Raw genomic sequence first — 18,816 nt, forward strand, 5'->3', positions numbered from 1 at the left:
ATTCGACAAGCGCCTTTCGTCCGGGAGGCGGAACGCCAGCACGCAGCAAACAAAGGGAAGAACAAAAATGCACACACAGAAAACTTTGAAAGCCAAATGGGAACCCAATTTTCCTGTAAAGTATGTATGTATGTATGTATGTATGTATGTATGTATGTATGTATGTATGTATGTATGTATGTATGTATGTATGTATGTATGTATGTTTTTTTTTTTTTTTTTTTTTTTTTTTTTTTTTTTTTTTTTTTTTTTTTTGGCAAGGAGGAAACCTTCAAAAAGGCCATCGTGCCACCGCTGCCGACTGGGCGCACAGTCGCGGTGACACGGTGTGTGGGATTCTTACCGCACTAAAACCTCCTTAGACGCCTTGCCCTTTTCCCCCGGAACCACTTGTCGTATTACTTCGGAGGGGGCCGTGCATTACGCACCTCACTTTACCTCAGCTAATTGGCGCTTCCAGTTCGCTGATCGTCTCTCCAATTTGTGAGCCATTTAGCTCCCAGCGTCACGTTCTACTCGGTTATCTCTGGTTGTGGATACAGCCTACTCTGACGGAGAGTTCTCCCGGCTTCAGTTCGCACTTGTGTGAGCACATTACTACTTTCTAGTTGGTCTTCCCGCCATTTTCGCTGCAGCGCTGACATGATCTGCGTTACTGCTCTGCTGACGGCGTTAAAGGTGCCCTCCTCTCGACACATTTCTTCGACGATATTCTCCGTGCTAAGGGCGAGCATATCCTCTCGCACATCATCAAATCTAGGACATTCGAAGACCACGTGCTCTGGTGATTCTTCCACATTCCCACACTCCGGACAGAAGGGTGACGTTGTGTGTCCGAACCGATGCAGGTACTTCCTGAAGCAGCCATGACCAGACAGGAACTGCGTCAAGTGGAAGTTGACTTCTCCATGCTTCCTGTTCACCCAGGTCGAAAGAGTCGGTATTAGCCTGTGTGTCCATCTACCGTTCTCTGCTGCATCCCACTCCTGTATGTATGTATGTATGTATGTATGTATGTATGTATGTATGTATGTATGTATGTAAAGGAAACCACAAAGGTCTCACCCGATATGTTGCAAAGAAATCCATGACTTCACGGCGATTTCGAAGAGCTTCCATAGAGTAGAGGACGATTTATATCCTTCTGCAGTTAAACAAAAACTATCGTATCTGAAAGACTCTCACGATGAAAGCGTGACATCCGAACACGGTGAACCGGCCGCCCAGGAGGCAATGCAATTCGCAGACACACACTCAAAAAATTTATCACATATCTAATGGATGAAAACCATGTGAATTTCACATAGCTATCATGTGATCACATAGCTAAAAATCCCACCACAAAATCACATGAATATTATGAGGTCGTTGAAATTCATATGAAAAATCATATAAAATTAACGTGATCACATAATTCTTATGTGAAATTCGAATGAATTCCATTAATTTTGCTTATGGATGAAAATCATTTGCGTTTCCAATGGAAGCTACATGAAAACTATTTTCGGTGCACTTACAACCGCTGGTTACAAAAAAAAACACAACTATGCAAAGAAACGGATCCAATAAACGTCACTCTCGCGAAAGCACACACGTCGTCGTCGAACGGCCTTTAAAGGTGTATTCATATCTGAGCGTACATTAGCGGAGCGGAGCAAAATTTGCGTTGAAATGAGAGAGACAACTAGTACTTTTCTCCCTCTCGTACCTTCGCAAAATCTCGCTCCGCGCGTGAAATATAGCTTAGATCTGAATACACCTTAAAAATCAACCGGGAATGCACGAATTTCACCACACCCAACTGCGAAACACGTCCAAAAGTGCTTAATTTTTTCAAAAATAGTTGCAAACAAACCAACATCATAAACTGAAATTAAAATTATCACTCGCGATGCCACAAACTTCTGGTCCGGGAGAAAAAATCAAACAACGCAGATAAACCCAATTTTTCTGTAAAGTGTGGTACCAAAACCACCGACGAACCAAAACCGTAGCTTCACGTATGCAACTTTTATCAGTAGGCTTATTTTCCCCCCTTTATTTCTATCCATCCAATCCTGTCTGCATGTTTTCCTTAAAACGACTGTAAAATCAGGAAATTCATTTTTCATCATTGACCATTTCGAAGAGAATTTCAGGAAATGTTCCAGAATTCCATAGGGATTCTGGGAATAATTTTAAGGAAATTTCTAGGATAATGCCAAGGGCATCACGAAAAGACTTTCTAGAGAATTTTATGTAAATTTCCAAGCAAAATTCAGCAAAATTTAGAGGAGAATTTCAAGAAAATTTTGAACAAAATTTCAAGTGATTTTGGAGGTGAATTGCGTTGAAATTATAAGGAGACTAGAAGCGATTTTTAAATAGAATCATGGCAGGAAGCTTCAGTGGACTCCTAGATTTGAAATTCAAAGTAAATCTTAGGATGAATTTTAAAGGGACTCTCAAAGAGAATCTCAAACTTATTTTAGATGAATTCTGAAATAAACTATGTGAAAAGAAATGATTTTAAAGGACATGCTGGCGGTTAGCGGTGTTACCCGTCATTCGAGCGTATTGTGAGTGCCATGAAGTGAGGGTTCGATTCCGAGCAATTCCAGACAAATTCGCAAATCCATTATTTTTTGTATTTTGGAAGAAAATTTTCAGAAACGTTCCTTACGACCAAAAATTCCATTTTATATCTTCAGATCACAATTTTAAATCGAGCCTTTATTTTGAAAAGTGCCTTGTTAATGTTATCTTCACAAAACTGTTACTCGAAAAATGTTTGTCCAATCGGTTTGGTACCTTCGGCAATGTTTTCAAAATTAAGGCTCGATTTAAAATGGTCATCTAAAGATACAAAATGGCATTTGTGGTCATGAGGAACGTGTTTAAAAAATTTCAGACGAATCAAACAATATTAAAATTAATAGGATTTGGAATTCGCTCCTTCCCTACTGGTCTACTGGGTGTTGTGTGTTGTGTGTTGTCTAGTGTTAAGTGATCAGTCTGTGCAACCTCTGGTTGTGAAGACGGTGTCAATTATCTTTTTTTTTAATCCTGTAAAAAGTTTTGAGTGATTTTTCAAAGTAGTTAAAACAAATAAACTTCGAAGTCAACATTTGGCTATTACAACCCCCTGTGTGTTTGTATTCGTATTTTCAACAATGGTTGTGACGCGTTCGATTTCAATATTTCAAGACAAATTTTTAAATCTTCTATAAGAGCATACCTGAGTTGATGTAAATGTGTTTAACTGAGTAAGTAATAAGTTTATATGTAGTATGTTTAAAGATGAAGCAAATCAATAAATAAATTATTTTTCTGGTTTAGTTTTCGCCTTTTCGGAAAGTGGCGCAAAGTTCAGTAGTCGTGAGATCAAAGCTGACAGCATACCAAGGGGTAAGTCACTCAGTACATTGTGCCGCAATTAGATTCGGCACAGCTTGGGCACATCCAAAAAAAGATGATCCAAGATTGGTGTGCGGAGTGACCTACCCCTTGCAGCATACAGTAATCCATTAGTTCCTTTGCTTTTTGTCTGCTTCTGAGCCGAGAATGATGGCTTTTAGGAAATGTTCTAGGTAACTCGTAGTAGATTAGATCCCGGAAATAATTCCGAGTAGACTGCTCTCGATGTCGTTGTTGAAGTACACCGGCAGTTTACGGATCAGGACGCATTCACACCTCTCCAATGCCTATTTCACAAAAACTTAACCTGCATCGCCGCCGTAAGCCAAACGCAGTCACATTCACTTTTCCTTTTACAGCATCGCATAAACTTTATGTTGTTTGCCGCGAGATGAGAATCTGTCCCGACTATGAACGTCTTTAAACGGTTATTCACTATCCAAACTATAAATCTGTTTGCGCTTATCCAACTTTTACAACGTCGCAAATGTTAGACGAACGTAGTAAACACACTGCCATCTTGGTTGCCATGCACTTCTGTTTCATCGTGGTGACAGTTGTGAACATCTGGCGTTGATGAGCATCTCAGTTGAATGCAAACCTGTAAAAAGAGAGAGATTAAAATGAATTTTTTTTAGCGTATAATATAAGTCTGTAAAAACGATCTTCAAAATTCGCCTCGTTTAAAAAACTATCGTCCCCTTAGTGCAACTAGCAAAACTGAGCCGATCACATAACTTCCCCGAATCAAGATGAACCATTATTTTCACGAGCCACCGGTTAACACATCATCATTTCACCCCCATTTTATTTTTTGCTAAATTTTGTATTGCAATCTTCGATTGGCGGAGGAGAGCCTCGATCGGGTGGGTAGTTATAGGCTTCTCTTTTTTTCCGATTCAAAATTGTAACAAGTAACACCGACAAGTGCTCTCGATTGAGCAGCAGCTCATTATAGTTTTTCCTTCTTTTATTTGGATTTGCTTTTCAAGATCTTGCATCATTGGGTCAAAGATGAGTTGAATTTCGCGAGTGTTGTGTGTTTTCCCATTTGGTTATGATTCTCCAATTAAATTTAGCTTTATCTCCATAAGCAGGACCCAATTATACAATCTCTCCACTAAAATCTTCCGCCTTCAACGGAACCTATTGTGTTTCGATAAATCATTTCTGAAGGTTCTGGTACACTGGTGGCTGACAGTCTAATTTCCTCTCCTTTTATTCAAACGAGCAAGAATTCGCAAAGCAGCCCCTGAGATGACGAAAAAAAAGTCTTTTCAATGTCATGGGAACGACCATTTTTGAGACGTATAACCGTCTACTAGGTAATGAATGGCATTTTTATCTGACTTGTTGGCGCCCCTCACCGTGGTTTCTGCGTATGAATCATTAACAAGCATAGATTTGAATACGCGGGACAGCGCTGACCGGCATCATAGCAGAGCGACAGTAACGTGTTAGACTTAAGAGCATCACGTCAGGCCGTGTGACAGGCCTGAATAAATGCTGCACAGCTTGCTTGCATCGACCACCATTCTTTTAAAATAACCTTGAGCATATTTTTGATTAAACCAATCTAAACGAAACTGACGGTCATCACCCTTTGACCTACAAAGCGAAGCCCAATTGATGGCTAATTGCTGCCGTCGGTTGTCACATATGCCAACAGACCGACATTGCGTTGGCCGGTGAAACTGGTGATCCACTGAACACCCCTCACCCTGTCATCATCTCAATTTTGTTTTCGTTCACATGGCAATTGCACGCCGCATTGAATATCTCTCTCACCACATATGCAAACGTCATTTTGTGAACCCATTGTTTCAGTTTTGTATACATATTCCTATGAATAATGAAAAGCAGCGCAAGAAGACATCATTTTCTGGGTCGGCTGTTGTGCCCTTAATCATATTTTTTGTTCTGTTTCAACGTATGTGACAAACGCTCAACCTTGCGTTAGGACCAACCAGAGTACTAATTTGACAGGTGACTGACAGATAATTATCCCAGCGATTGCTTCGATTCACGGCATCAGACAAACTGTCTGCGACGATTCGTAAACACCACCTGATGGTTCACATTCGTGCATTGGCGTGTGTACTTTCTTTTGATTCTGTTTTGAAGGTACAACTACTTTTGCGGCACCATGCGGAAGGGTGATGGCGGGTGGGCAGGAGACAAAATGATAATCTGTTAGCCCTCGTTGCGTTGCGTTGCACACCTCTTAAATATGGAAAACTAAAACCGAGAAACTGCGCTATTGTTTCTCCTTATTGTTCCTTCACTTCTTACACAATCATTACTTGCAAACAAAAGACGCCCCGCGTGGGATTTGCATAAAATACAGACTACAACAGGCTGTCTGTGTCACTGATGGTGCATTCTTTCGTGACCAGTTTCAAGTTTCACACAATTGCAGCTTCAATTAAATTTGTGATCGAAACAAAAATTTCACAGAAAAATGTGACTTGATGATGACAATGGCACGCAGCTCAATCTTAATACCTCGTTCACACTGTAGTCTGTATTACGTGATATAGAGTATCTTGATATCAAGCGTCATACACATTATTTCCAGTGTGTAAACCTAATATAGACTGTAATGTGAACGGGGCATACTACATTCGTGGCCTACTGCGCAAAGCTAGTAAACAAAAATTAACGTTCTAATTTCAAATCGCAGCCATCCGCAACACTAGCAATTTATTTAATCTTCTGCTCAACGACGCGTGCCCGAAAAATAAACAGTTCTTTTCTAGTGCATTCCATTCCTTGTAACGTTGAAACACCAACCACGATAGTAAGTAAAAAAAAAGAATCTCGTTTTAAGCTTTAGACCAATCCACGATAAATACTTCTGTAGCTATACCTAGTAGGCTTTGAAATCGGAATCGGCAAACCGTAAACAAAGACCCCCTACGGCTAAGGGGGACTCCCATTCTACGTACGTTCGTTTCTCATGGGTCAAAAATAAACAAAAGAGCCCAAAATCGCAGTTAATCAAATTGTATGTTAAGTTTAAGGCGCTACTGCCACCGCGTCACTGTCGTCTTCATCACCTTCTTTTCCTGTTATTTAAATGGTGCTGGGGTCTTTTCCTATTTTTTTTTTTTTTTTTGAAGATTCCATTCACTGTTTACCACGACGCAGTCAGGTATGGACAGGAAGGCGTAGATTTGTTAATGAGTTGAATCTTTTTTATTGCCGTTCTCACTGCCAGTTCAGTCGGCAGTGTTGTATTTGTGTTGTGGCGAGGAACGGTGCAAAACTACTGATACTGAACTTGAAAAATGAGCCAAACCAGTGGTCGGCAAGTGGCGAGTTTTACGGTTTTTATTTGCTCGTTTGATCTTTGCAACAACCTGAATTGTGCACGAACGGACCGGTCGGTACCCTTCTCCGTAAATTTGCACGCCAAAGTGGTCTTTTATGAGGTTAAGTCTTTGAAACTTTGTTAAATAGTTGGGAACCGTTCTCGCGTAGAAATTCCTTGACAGTTCAGATAAGAGCGCGCTGATTTAAGACTCTTGTCTCTGGTTTGGCTCTGTAGTACTACTTCTGGCTTTTTTTTTATTTGGCATCAAGCTCAGTGGAGCGGTAGAAGCATCGTACCCTGAAGATAGTGAGCTTCCGTGAAGAGGTCAATGTTTTTGTTCTTTTAGTAAATCCTACTATAGCTCTGAAATCTTGGGCCTCTGTATGATCAGGAATCAGGACTGTTTCGTGATCTGAGCTGTAAAATTCTTCCAATTCGGAACCAGAATGAACTGCAGATGCTACCATGCTGTATCAACTCTTTTACAAAAGGACCTGTAAAACCTATCTATTATATTTTCCGAGATATCTGCATTTCTTCTCACATCAACTAAATCCTTCCTCTTATTTTAGCTTAGTAAAGCTATTGTCCTTTTGGGTCTGGCAGGATTTCAACGCGTTGAAGAATGTACATCTAAAATGGCTTGAGCGTTTGCCGGATTTTCACTTTCCGGAGATAAGGTTCCATCAAATAGGTGCCGAACAGAGCCTCATATTTCAAACGAAAAATGTTTTTTTTTTTCTGTTTCCCATGACATGAAAAAGTACACCAGTATTTCCACTTCACAAGCAGTTCAACTGATCACGGAGAGAAAAGTATGGTAAAAATAAACGTATTCTAAGTTACTATATTGCACAACCATAGGGGAATTTGCGTATTCTCGTCAATCTAAGCAGCTTCTGCACTTCTATAGATCGTTTCAACAAGCGTTGCTATGCAAAAAAAAGTGTTTGACAGAAAGTGAACCCTGTGTTTACGGTTCGGATGGAAATTTCACAAAATGTTCCAGTGATAGTGTGATCAGAAATGATACTAATGTGCGCGCAAATTGAAAGTAAGGTTCTTAATCAGTCCAACCGAACAGAGTTTTTAACGAGTTTATTGACTTATTACGATTATTTAATATGAGTCAACGGAATGGGTATTTTAACATTCCGTGGTATTAGAATCATGGTGTCGTGGTAGTGAAGATGGTGTACTCAACTACTTCTGCATTACCGATGGATTAAAATATGGTAACTTCCATAGTTTTCAGTTGACGGTAGCCCTAAATGTTTTGATTGAGCGGATCTGAGGTCAATTGGGTGGGTTGATGTGTTTGATCACTTTGCTGACTTGGTACGACCGCAGATCCAACCGGGTATAGTGACCGCTGGCAAGATCTGACCAGATATTCAGGGGATTGATAAAACGGCAAAATCCTTGCATGATGGCATTCTTAATGGTACCGTTGAATCTGATCATTTAGAATAACTTTTATCGTCCTCCCACAACTGCGAATACCCTGTTAAATCGTAATTTTTCGAACAAATTAGTCCACACAAAAAGCCGGGACAATCCTCTTGGCCGCGGTAAATTAAATTTTAATGAAAAGTTCATTTTTACAATCGTCTCATTGTATATCACTAGACATCCCTAGAACCTGTTCAAAACATGCGTGTGCAGTTTTCATGCACGTGCTTTGACCATCTGATTCTGATTTATGTGCTGTTTACACACGCAATGTTTACATTATGCTGGTTACTTTTTAGTACAGATCTAGTACACAAGCGCACAATTAATATTTTAATACACGAGAAAAAAAACCGTTCCATTATTCGTGAACCTAAAAATCATGATTTCGTAAACTGCTAGTTCATCTGAATTTATGACTTTGTTCCCGTAAACGTGATAGGTTAATTCGGATTCAAAACAAATCCATGAACATAGTTCACGCCTGTGCAGTGCAACCAAAAAAAAAATCGTAACGCATAGAGTAGAGCGCTACTTCGTCGTAATCGCCCATTTCCGTTCTATCGATCAGAAAAGATTAATAATATCAATGATTTCACCGTGCACGAATCAATAATAGGTTTGTTCCGATGCGTTAGTTCATTAGCTACAACATAAATCCTGTTAGAGTGCATTGTATGAATATTTACGCTCATTGTTCTCAAAACAAAAGAAGCGCTCCCAGCGAATCCCCTTTTTCTACGTTTATCCGTAAGACGAAGAAAATCTAATGGCGTTTCAATGCATTAGGACGAAATTGAAACTCGTACAACGCATTTAAAATCAAGAAGCAGTATTAGATTTTAAACAATATCTCAACAATTTGTGACTCTGTATCAAATCTAACGGTACGTATGGAAAGGTGAATAAATTTAGAAGTCATTTTTGACCGAAATATTCCATTTTTTGTTTAAACTGGTTCAGAAAAGAGAGGTAAAGTGCGGGTTGTGCTTAGTAGGACGGAAATTAGATCAAAAACCCTATAGCAAAACAAAATCAAGTCAATTCATTCGTTAATTTGAATGGAAGGCTTCTAGACTTAGCTTTCATCAGCAAACCGGATGCTGTCGAGCTGTTGCAACCCCCGGTCCCGTTCTAGGCGCTTAATACAAAGGTGACACACAAGGAAGAAGTGTTAGTTTGTTTACTAAAATGAACTATGCCCATTTTGTCATGGCAAGTTTTGCTATAAGAAATGCTCCTCGTGTTTATAAGCGAAATTCACATCGAAGATTGATTAATTGCGTAGGAAATCAGTTTCTCACGGCATTTGTGACCAGCATACACCTTCCGGTCGTGGGAAACATATCTAAAACCGTCCAAATCTGCCCAAAATTTTTTTTGTTTTGAATTTCTGTATTGCAAAATGGTGAAATTTTCGTGAACATTAACGGCAAAGAGCTCACCAGCACTGGGAGACCGTGAGCTCCTGCCCACCTGTGATAAAACCGTCTCACGTCCCGTTACTGGATATCGACCATCATCGTAGGCCATTCATTTTAAAAGTTGACACTAAATTCATTTTCAACTGTCTAGCGAACTGTCTGCTAAACAACTTCTGGAAAGTGGTGATTCTGTCGATGTTTGTTGTTCTACAACAAACTATACGAATTCTCTATAAGAGAGTTCCTCTCAGACGGCGTTCGATGGTGAAACCGCCTTACGCTATGAAAGTGCAAATCACAACAAGCACACTGTTGTTTGCGATAACAAGGAATTCAAGATTCCTGTGTATGTTGAAAGTGAAGCCGTGACAGTGCGTGTGCATGACCTTCCTTCTCACACGCAGCATTTGACCGTCATCAATTTCATGAGGCAGTATGGAGTTGTGATATCTATCACACGGGAACGGTGGAAGTACCATTTCCCGGGAATCTACAATGGTGTACGAGTCCTTCGGATGAAGCTTAGTCGCCAGTGTGACCATCGATGGCGAAACAACACTGGTGACATACCGGAATCAGCCCAAAACATGTCGTCACTGTGAAGACTCCGAAAACAGCTAGTAACACCAAAACACCACCACAAGCAGCACCCAGAAGGTCAGGTGATCCAAAGTTGAATGGAGACGAGTTTCCACCATTTTCATCAGCATCTGAAGAAGACGAACCGAATCTGGAGCCAAATACCCCACTAACAAAAACAAAACACAATAACAAAAACAACACAACCAGTGATAACGACGATGACTGCGATGATGACTGCGACGACGACGATGGCGATGATGGTCCCTCAGTCTGGGTATATAATATCGACATCGCCATACTGACTGTGTTTACTACTTCAAGTTATATATAGTGGAAGAAACAAAAAAACTATCTGACCTTGAATTTTTCTCTGCCTGGCTCGAGCTCGGTGCGACGTCCAATGATGGATGCGTTTCGGTTGGTAGTAGTAGTGATGACGGTGGTGATGCTGGGAGTATTGGTGCTGTTCGGTGATGCTTGGTAATGGTACTGGTGGTGTTTTTTTCTGATGCTGTGAGTGGTTGTTGTCAAGACTAACCGTAGCGCGCTCGCACTAACATACACGTGTTCGAGTGGTATTAGCTATCGGAAATTGGCTTCCGAAGACGGTTCCTGGGAGTCATGGAGTTCCTCCCTTGGCCCGTAGATGCGTTGATAACCACTGGCCGGACGACGAGGGCAAGCCTACAAGCCGCCAAGCTTCGGGGTCCACCCAGAGAAGAAGACGTAGCGAGTCGAAATCTCCTGCAACCTACAATCCGGTTCTAGAACCCGGTAAAAACACCTTCGCGTGAAAGATCGATTCCTTCACGGAACAAAGAAACCATATACACATGCATTAGCATCAAATTGAAGGGATTTTTCACAGAACAGTTTCATGCAGTTTTCTGAACAACTATGCCGAAGACAGTACCTTTCTATCTGGTTGGGAACTCGAGATATTTTATATGAGAATTTCACGTATATACTAGCGTCACGTAGTGAGCAAATTCTGAACTATTGAGTACCAAACAATAGGCTTTGACCTCCTGAAAAACTTTGTGAAAGACAATAACAGCGACAAGGCCATGAGCTCCTGAGCAAGTTTGTCGGAGACAGTAACTTTCTATCTGGTCAGGATCTAGATATATTTCATGTCAAATCAATGAAGTCAAATCCCACGTAGTATGTGCCACAGTTTACGCGGTTTCCATTCAACCGCATTTTTTAGGTGTTTACTGTAATCAAAGTTTAGCTTGTTCAGATCAAAAAAAGTTTTTTGAGGAATACTTGTTGATTTCAGATCGATTGGTAACTCAGCAACGAAATGGCAATGGAAAACTTATGTGTGTTGTACAAAGTATAACAGCGCGAGTAACGGAGGGTTAAGGAGACGTTCAGCCCTGGGCTGGTTCGTCTCCGCTCGTCCTACATCCGCTTGTTCTTCTGTATCGATGACCACTTTGGCAGGTTCTGATCTTTCGTCGTCGTTTTTCAGCAGCAGCCCTTTCGGTGGTGCTACACTGAGGCAAAAGAACATAAGAATTTGATAACCACTTTATGCATTTTAGTCAGCAGAAATCGGTATGAATTTCGCTCGTCTTACAACGCTTGGGAAAATGTGATCGTTAAAGGCGTATACGATAAGGTATACGAGCTATCTCATGTTGGACGAGAATAATTCATAAGGCACGCTTATGAAATTCATATGTGTCGTTCATAAGTCGAACCTTATGAAATTCTTAAGTTTATTTGCCTCAGTTTTACGGTAGATCCTGGTAAACTACTGGCAGCGATGCACCGATTATCCATGGTCAACATATTGAAAATAATATTAATTTTAAAATTTTAAAGCCCATGAACCATGTTTCCGTTTTCGAGAACAGGTTCATGATATCAAGCACAACGCATGAACTTAAATCACGTTCACCAGAACTGAAAATCGTGATTTTCGAAACAGAGTTCTCGATAGGGCTGGAATTAGGGCGAAACAACTTTTGTAAACAATGACTTCCCTAATAAAAAAATACCATAACCGACTGATAACCCACATCATTGAACCCTTCCACAAATGGTTAGGGTTCTCCCGATGATTTCTTAGAATTCAAGGCACATCCACGTAAATCAACATAACCATCGTATAGCGGAAGCCTTCCTCTATCTCACGATGATGTTGATTTGCGTGGGCAAGCCTTGAATTTCTAGAAATCGCCGAGAGAAGTCATTGTTTACAAGAGCTGTTACGCTCTAGTTCTAGCTCTATTTAGAGTTCACGTTTGGATTAATGTTCACGATTCCACGGTTTTTATTCATGTTGTATATTCGTAAACGAAAAATTGACTTGTTCCAAAATTCGTGACTTGAGGTTGACGAATTTCGGAACGAATTTTTTCCCGTGTACCAAAAATTATTGGATAAATTCTCCAACGAATGGCATATTTCCCAATAATGCTTTTGAGAAATAAAGCTCGATTCAAAGTAAATCTGGACGCACGGTTTAATACACCACCACGCCCCTGGTGGTTGGAACAAAAAACGTTTTACAGGCATTTGATGATGTTTCATTGACGAAGAAATTGGTGAAAAGTTTTTCTCAATTGATCGACGCATCCCGAAATTACGGATCATGGAACTTGATCTTGTAATCAAACGTTACAAGGATACTCTGAGTGTGGATAGAACACAGCGCATCTATCATAAAAGTGGCACTAGGGACAAAGAGCTGATGAGAAAGATGTTGATGTACGTTTAAAGCAACCCAGGTGTCTCCAGACGTGATTTGGCAAAGAAATACGATTTCAATTTTTCCACCGTGCGTAACATCCTTTCAAGAGTAGGATATAAGTCTTTTTGTGCCAGTAAACATCCTAATCGCTCCCTCAAACAAAATTTAGTGGCCAAAAAGCGAGCACGATTACTATACGAACGAGGTTTGACGGAAATTTGATGGCTGTATTTTAATGGATGACGAAAAATGTGTCAAAATGGATTATAAACAAATCCTCGGACGAAAATTTTATCTGGCAACAGGTCGTGGGAATGTTCCTTCCATGTATGAATTTGTTTTTGCTGATAAGTTTGCTCGGAAACTAACAATTGTCAAAGAACACAAATGCACAACAAATGCGTTTAAAGTGGAATAAGTTCGCCGGTACAGTGTCACCAGCGACTGTGCAGATCATGATGACATCGATCACAAGTAAAGTGCGACAGTTCGTTCGAAACGGTGAAATGTAATAACTTGTTATATATCGTTTGAAAGCTGAATAAATACCCTTTTGTTTGACGTTTTGATCAACCGTGTATGTTGTTTATTTCTTGAGTTATGGTCACTTGAATGCGTCCAAATTTACTTTGAATCGGGCTTTATGCCTTTGAAAACTGCCGTATTTTCGTTACATGCCTCATTTTCGATTTCATAATGTCAGTAGCGTTTTCTTAACCTCAATCTACCTGTGCATCATCTCTTAAAACATAAATGTATAGATATCGAGTAAACTAGAAGATTAAGACTAGATAGAGCGTAACAGCTTTTGTAAACAATGACTTCTTCTTACATTTCTTAACTTACAAACCATCTGCAATGATACTAAATGATTCACTTCTTTTCTACAGTGATTCAACAATTTCCGAGCTAAATCCAATCTTTTCAAAATTGGTTTAAAATTTTTAGAAGTGAGACCAAATCAGAAACGATTCAGGAAATTCCTAACTGAGGAGACACTTTTCAAAGCAGATTCAAAACTGAGTCTGAACTTTTTTGAAGTGAGTTCAAACTTCCGAATAAGTCATCAATATTTTTTCTAACTGAGTCTAAACATTTATTTTATGTTATTCAATCCTTTTTAAAGTTGTCAAAACTTTCCTGAAGTGATTCAACATATTCCAAATCCAATCTTTAAAGAATTGGTTTCGCATTTTCTGAAGTGAGGTAACATTAGCTGATTAATCCTTTTCCTAAATGAATCCAAGGTTTCCTGCATTAATTCAACTTTTTCCGAACTGAAACCAAACTAGTCAGAACGGGTTTGATATTTTCCTAAGTGAGCTCCAGATTTTTGTTAACTGCTTTGGCGTTTGGCAAGGACACAATCTTGCAATCTTTTCCGAAGTGAACCGACAATTTTTTGAGCTTAAATTTTCCAAATGGTCTCCAACCTTTTCTGAAGTGGTTCAAAACCTTCCTTAGGGAGTCCAAAATGTTCTGTTGAGTGATTGAATTATATTGAATGTTAGTCTGAGCTTTCCTGAAGTGATTAAACTAGCTCTTAACGTAGATTCCGCTCCCTTAGATCCCTTCCTCGTTTTTGTGAGATTCACACCCTTTGAAAATTAGGCTGAGATTTTAAAGAATGGACCTTCGTGTGTTCATACCTGATGGTAGATTTTTTTTTAAAGCAAGCACAATTGTTGAGAAAACTGGGTTTTCATCCACAAAAGTACGTACAAGTATTTTTATAGAAATTTGGGTTTCTTGATCAGCCACGTTGGATTTTGGCTCCGTCCTTTGAAAAACAACCTTGGATGTTATGGAATAGATCTTTGTGAGTTCATACGTGATGGTAGATTTTTTTTAAAGCTAGGTTGGATTTCAGTTCAATCTTTTGAAATTTGTGCTTGAATTTTATAGAATGGAACTTGCTGAATACCGGAAGAACGAACCTGGTTAATATTCACAAAAGAAGGTATTTTTATAGTTAATTAATTTTTCTGTTTTCCGAACTGAATTTTGGCTTCTATCTTTGAAAAATATGCTTGTATTTTAATAGAAGTTACTGATTCATATGTGAGGGTTGAATTTCTTCATTTTTTGAGAATATCAAGTTTAAATTCACAAAAGTACGTATTTTCATAAAAACTTTGATTTTCTGTTCTGCCAAGTTGAATTTCGGCTCCCATATTTGAAAATAGACTTGAATTTTATAGAATGGACTTTGCTGAATCCATACGTGATGGTAATTTTTTTGAAGCATGCACAATTTTTTAGATAACTGGGTTTGAATTCTCAAAAGCACGTATTTTTATAGAAATTTGGGTTTCTTGTTCAGCTAAGTTGAATTTCGGCTCCTTCCTTTGAAAAATAGGAATGGATTTTACCGAATTGCTGAATCCATCCGTATTTTCATAGAAATTTGGTTTTTCGGTTCTGCCAAATTGCATTTTGGCTCATATCTTTTAAAAATAGGCTTGTATTTTTTAAAATTGACCTTGCTGAATCCATACGTGAAGGTTGAACCGGGTTTGTAATTCGAAAAGGTTTTTTTTTTGTTTTCCTTTTCTGCTAAGTTGGATTTTGATACAGTCCTTTGAAAGTTATGCTTAGATTTTATAGAACTGACCATGCTGAATTCATATGTGATGATTATTTATTTAAGCACACCCAAATCCAGGTTTAAATTGACAAAACTACGTATTTTTGTTAAAATTTGGTTTTTATGTTCAGCCAAGATGGATTTTGGCTCCTTTCTTTGAATATTACGCTTGGATTTTGTTGAATAGACCTTCCTGAATCCATACGTCTAGTTAGATTTTTTGAAGCACGAACAATTGTTGAGAAAACTGAGTTATATTTGGATAAGGAAGAAGTATCGCAAACAGAACGTTTTTTTTTTCATAAGAACTGTTACGTTTGTGGTATTCCGCTTGATGGTTTATCCGGAATTTATCAATACCCAAAAATCAATTGCTTTGATCCTATTCATCTACATTATTACCAATGTTCTTCCTTGAAAGGATACAAAAACTTATGCGCGAAATGTCTTGTTGATAACTCGAGTGTTACACATAATAAAGTCAACATTTGTGGCATTAGTGTCAAAAATCACGGCTTCAAAGAAGTATAAGGCTAAAGCGGAGGCTAAGAAAAACTGTTAGCCTTTTAAATATACGGTTTAGATATAATGTAAAACGAATTTTAAATGTTTTATTTTTTTTTTTGTTTTATTTTTTATCTCCCCCCCCCCCCCCCCCCCTTCGACTGGTGCGAGCATCGAGTGACAAAAGAAAATCTGTGATTTGTTCCGGCCATAGAGAGATAATGTATAGAAGACGTAGTCATAGGTCAAAATAAAACCGCTTAGAAAACCTAAAGAAAAACATGTATTCTTATTTTGGCCAGCTTTTTGTTCTAGGTACTCCCATAGAGGTAACTCTAAGACCAGAAGGTCCCGAAGAAACATGTTCAACTTTTTGGCTCAGCTCTGGTACTATCTTCGGTCCCAAGCTAATCGATGCAGCCCTCGAAACATAGGAAAATCCACGAACCCCTCATTTTATCTGTCAAACATTCATAGCGAATCAAAACAAATATAGTGTAATACTAGAATTTCTACTAGAATGAGGCACGGCCGGCGCCGGTGGTGTAGTGGTAAGCGTGACTGCTTTCTCACACCCCAATTGGTCTGGGTTCAATCCCAGCCGAGGTCGGTGGGATTTTTCTGGGGCATAAAAATCTCTGGTCACGTCTTCCTTCGGAAGGGAAGTAAAGCCGTTGGTCCCGGCCCATGTGTGTTGAATGGGTGCGATATCCTACGCAGGTGTGGAAGCTGAATTCCTGCACATTCGATTGCCGTCAATGGATGGCAATCGATGTCCGTCGGTGATTGGCACTAGATTGTGGAACAGAGACCGACGTTAAATAAAGGAATGAAGAAGATGAAACATAGTGTAATACTAGAATTTCGACTAGAATGAGGCACGTTACTCGATTTGCTTGGGACCAATAGGTTAGTCAAGTAGTGAGCGAATTTTAAATCGTTAATTGCCATCGATTGATACCAGGAGACTGGCAACCCCATATCAATCCTTTACGTTTGACAGTAGGCATGAACACGGGCCTTATTTAATTACGGCCCTCCTGACGTATACATGAAGGACAGGGACGCAAAATCGTGTTGTTAGCAGCAAGACAAGAGCAGATGAAAGCATCAATAACATGGTCGCCAGCCAGGCCCCTGATTGATACTCCTCTGTGCGGCGTCCCGAAAAGGTTAAAACACTAAGGGCATCTTCAGCGGTGGTTTAAAATTTTGATTTGGTTCATCCGATCACCGTGAAACAAACTCTATCTCTGACACTACCGTCAATGCTGTTCCGTTGCTCTACTTCTGCCTTATGTGGTTGTAGTTAGGCATGGCATCCCATTGCAGCCTCAAAAGTCATCATGTGAGTCAAGGTCTGAGACGATACGCAGAAACGTTGTTTTCAGCATACGGTACCACTGGAAGAAATCTTTCTCATCCATCATATTTTGCATTTACAACCACCCATCACCCGTTGAAGGACGGCACGAAATTGTCTTTTAATAATGGGAGTTCTGTTCGGTTGCGAATCACGTACCGCGGATGGTTCGCATATATGTGCTGTTATTTTATTACCTATACGGACAAATTATATAATTTGAATCAAAAACAGAACACCGTAAGTATTAAGGCCAAATCGATCAAATTCATCACCGAGGCGACTCAGAGCATACCACTGAAGTTTCCTCGAAATATTGGCTCGAAAACGGTTGAAAACGGTTGGCTCACATTGCATCCGTTGGTGATCCGTTGCGGCAAATCTGTCAGTTAGACCTCCAGTTAGACAATAGATTTGGCTGCGACAGACGACCTTTAGTCACAGTGTTCCACTTTTACAATCAATTTGCACACATTTTTTAAAATTCTCATTTCACCGAACTCCTACTCAAGTATACAAATTTAAATTTACACTGAAGTTTTTCATTAATGTTCTGTCGAATTGTTAACTCAAAAATAGTGGTGAGAGTAAATCACCCGTTGACATTTGATTGCACACCAAAATGGAAGACCTCGTCGCTCAAATGGATTAAAGTGCTTTCGCTTAGCCATTTCCATAATCTTAGCGATAATATAATCTCGAGCACCCTACTCGATTAATCAATCAGTAGTGTTTAATGCGCAGTAATTACAGCGATAAAGACAGCATAATAATAATAATGATAATGACATACAATTTTCACACCTATCACTCACCTCTGCAGCTCTGAAACTCTTGAAGCCATCCTCCAACGATACGAAAGTGCTAGTATTACAAAAGCTCTCTGATGCCTTCTTGCCAACACGATATGATCCATATTTTTCCCATCACATTTCACAGGCTTTCCGACTCGAATCTATTGGAGGGAAGTCGTAAGTACCTGCCTGTATGGAAGCAGGCGAAGATAACCTTGTTTTTTTCTGTGTGTCGATGATTACTCCTAATTTGATCTACAAGACCGTGTGGCGACGGACGGCGCGCAGAGGAGAACCCAGCAGAAAGACCATTTTTTCCCCCTCGGAACCATGCAATAAATGAAGAGGAAAAATTTCGATTATTTAGAATTCGAAGCTACTACACTGCTGGAAGAAGGCTACTTTCGATTTCAGTTCCAATGTGCCGCCATAAAGACCGACCTGCCGCCAACCGCCGAGGGGTCTATAATTATCAATTTTGAATTGTTACTTTCGTTTCATTCACTGTTATTGGGTTGAGTTGGTACCGAGGGGCATGAAGTTGGAAGAAGACAACGTGCGATCATTTTCGAGTTGCTCGAAGGTGTGGGTCTCTCTCAGCGATTTCCACCTCCAGGGAATGGATCGAATGTTTTGAAAGTGGTTATCGTTTGAGTTGGAATTTTTTATTGCCAGATCAAGAACGAACCGATAC

At 39.7% G+C, this 18,816-nt stretch overlaps 1 protein-coding gene across 2 annotated transcripts in view; it reads left to right on the forward strand.

Annotated features, from left to right (window-relative positions):
• LOC135705509 (uncharacterized) overlaps positions 1–18,816 on the forward strand; it is a 91,353-nt gene that overhangs the window by 67,903 nt on the left and 4,634 nt on the right. The window lies entirely within an intron of this gene.

Source organism: Ochlerotatus camptorhynchus, unplaced genomic scaffold, assembly GCF_037179485.1.
Source record: "Ochlerotatus camptorhynchus isolate MF236.1 unplaced genomic scaffold, CSIRO-AGI_Acam_v1.1 ptg000268l, whole genome shotgun sequence".
Lineage (NCBI taxonomy): Eukaryota > Metazoa > Arthropoda > Insecta > Diptera > Culicidae > Ochlerotatus > Ochlerotatus camptorhynchus.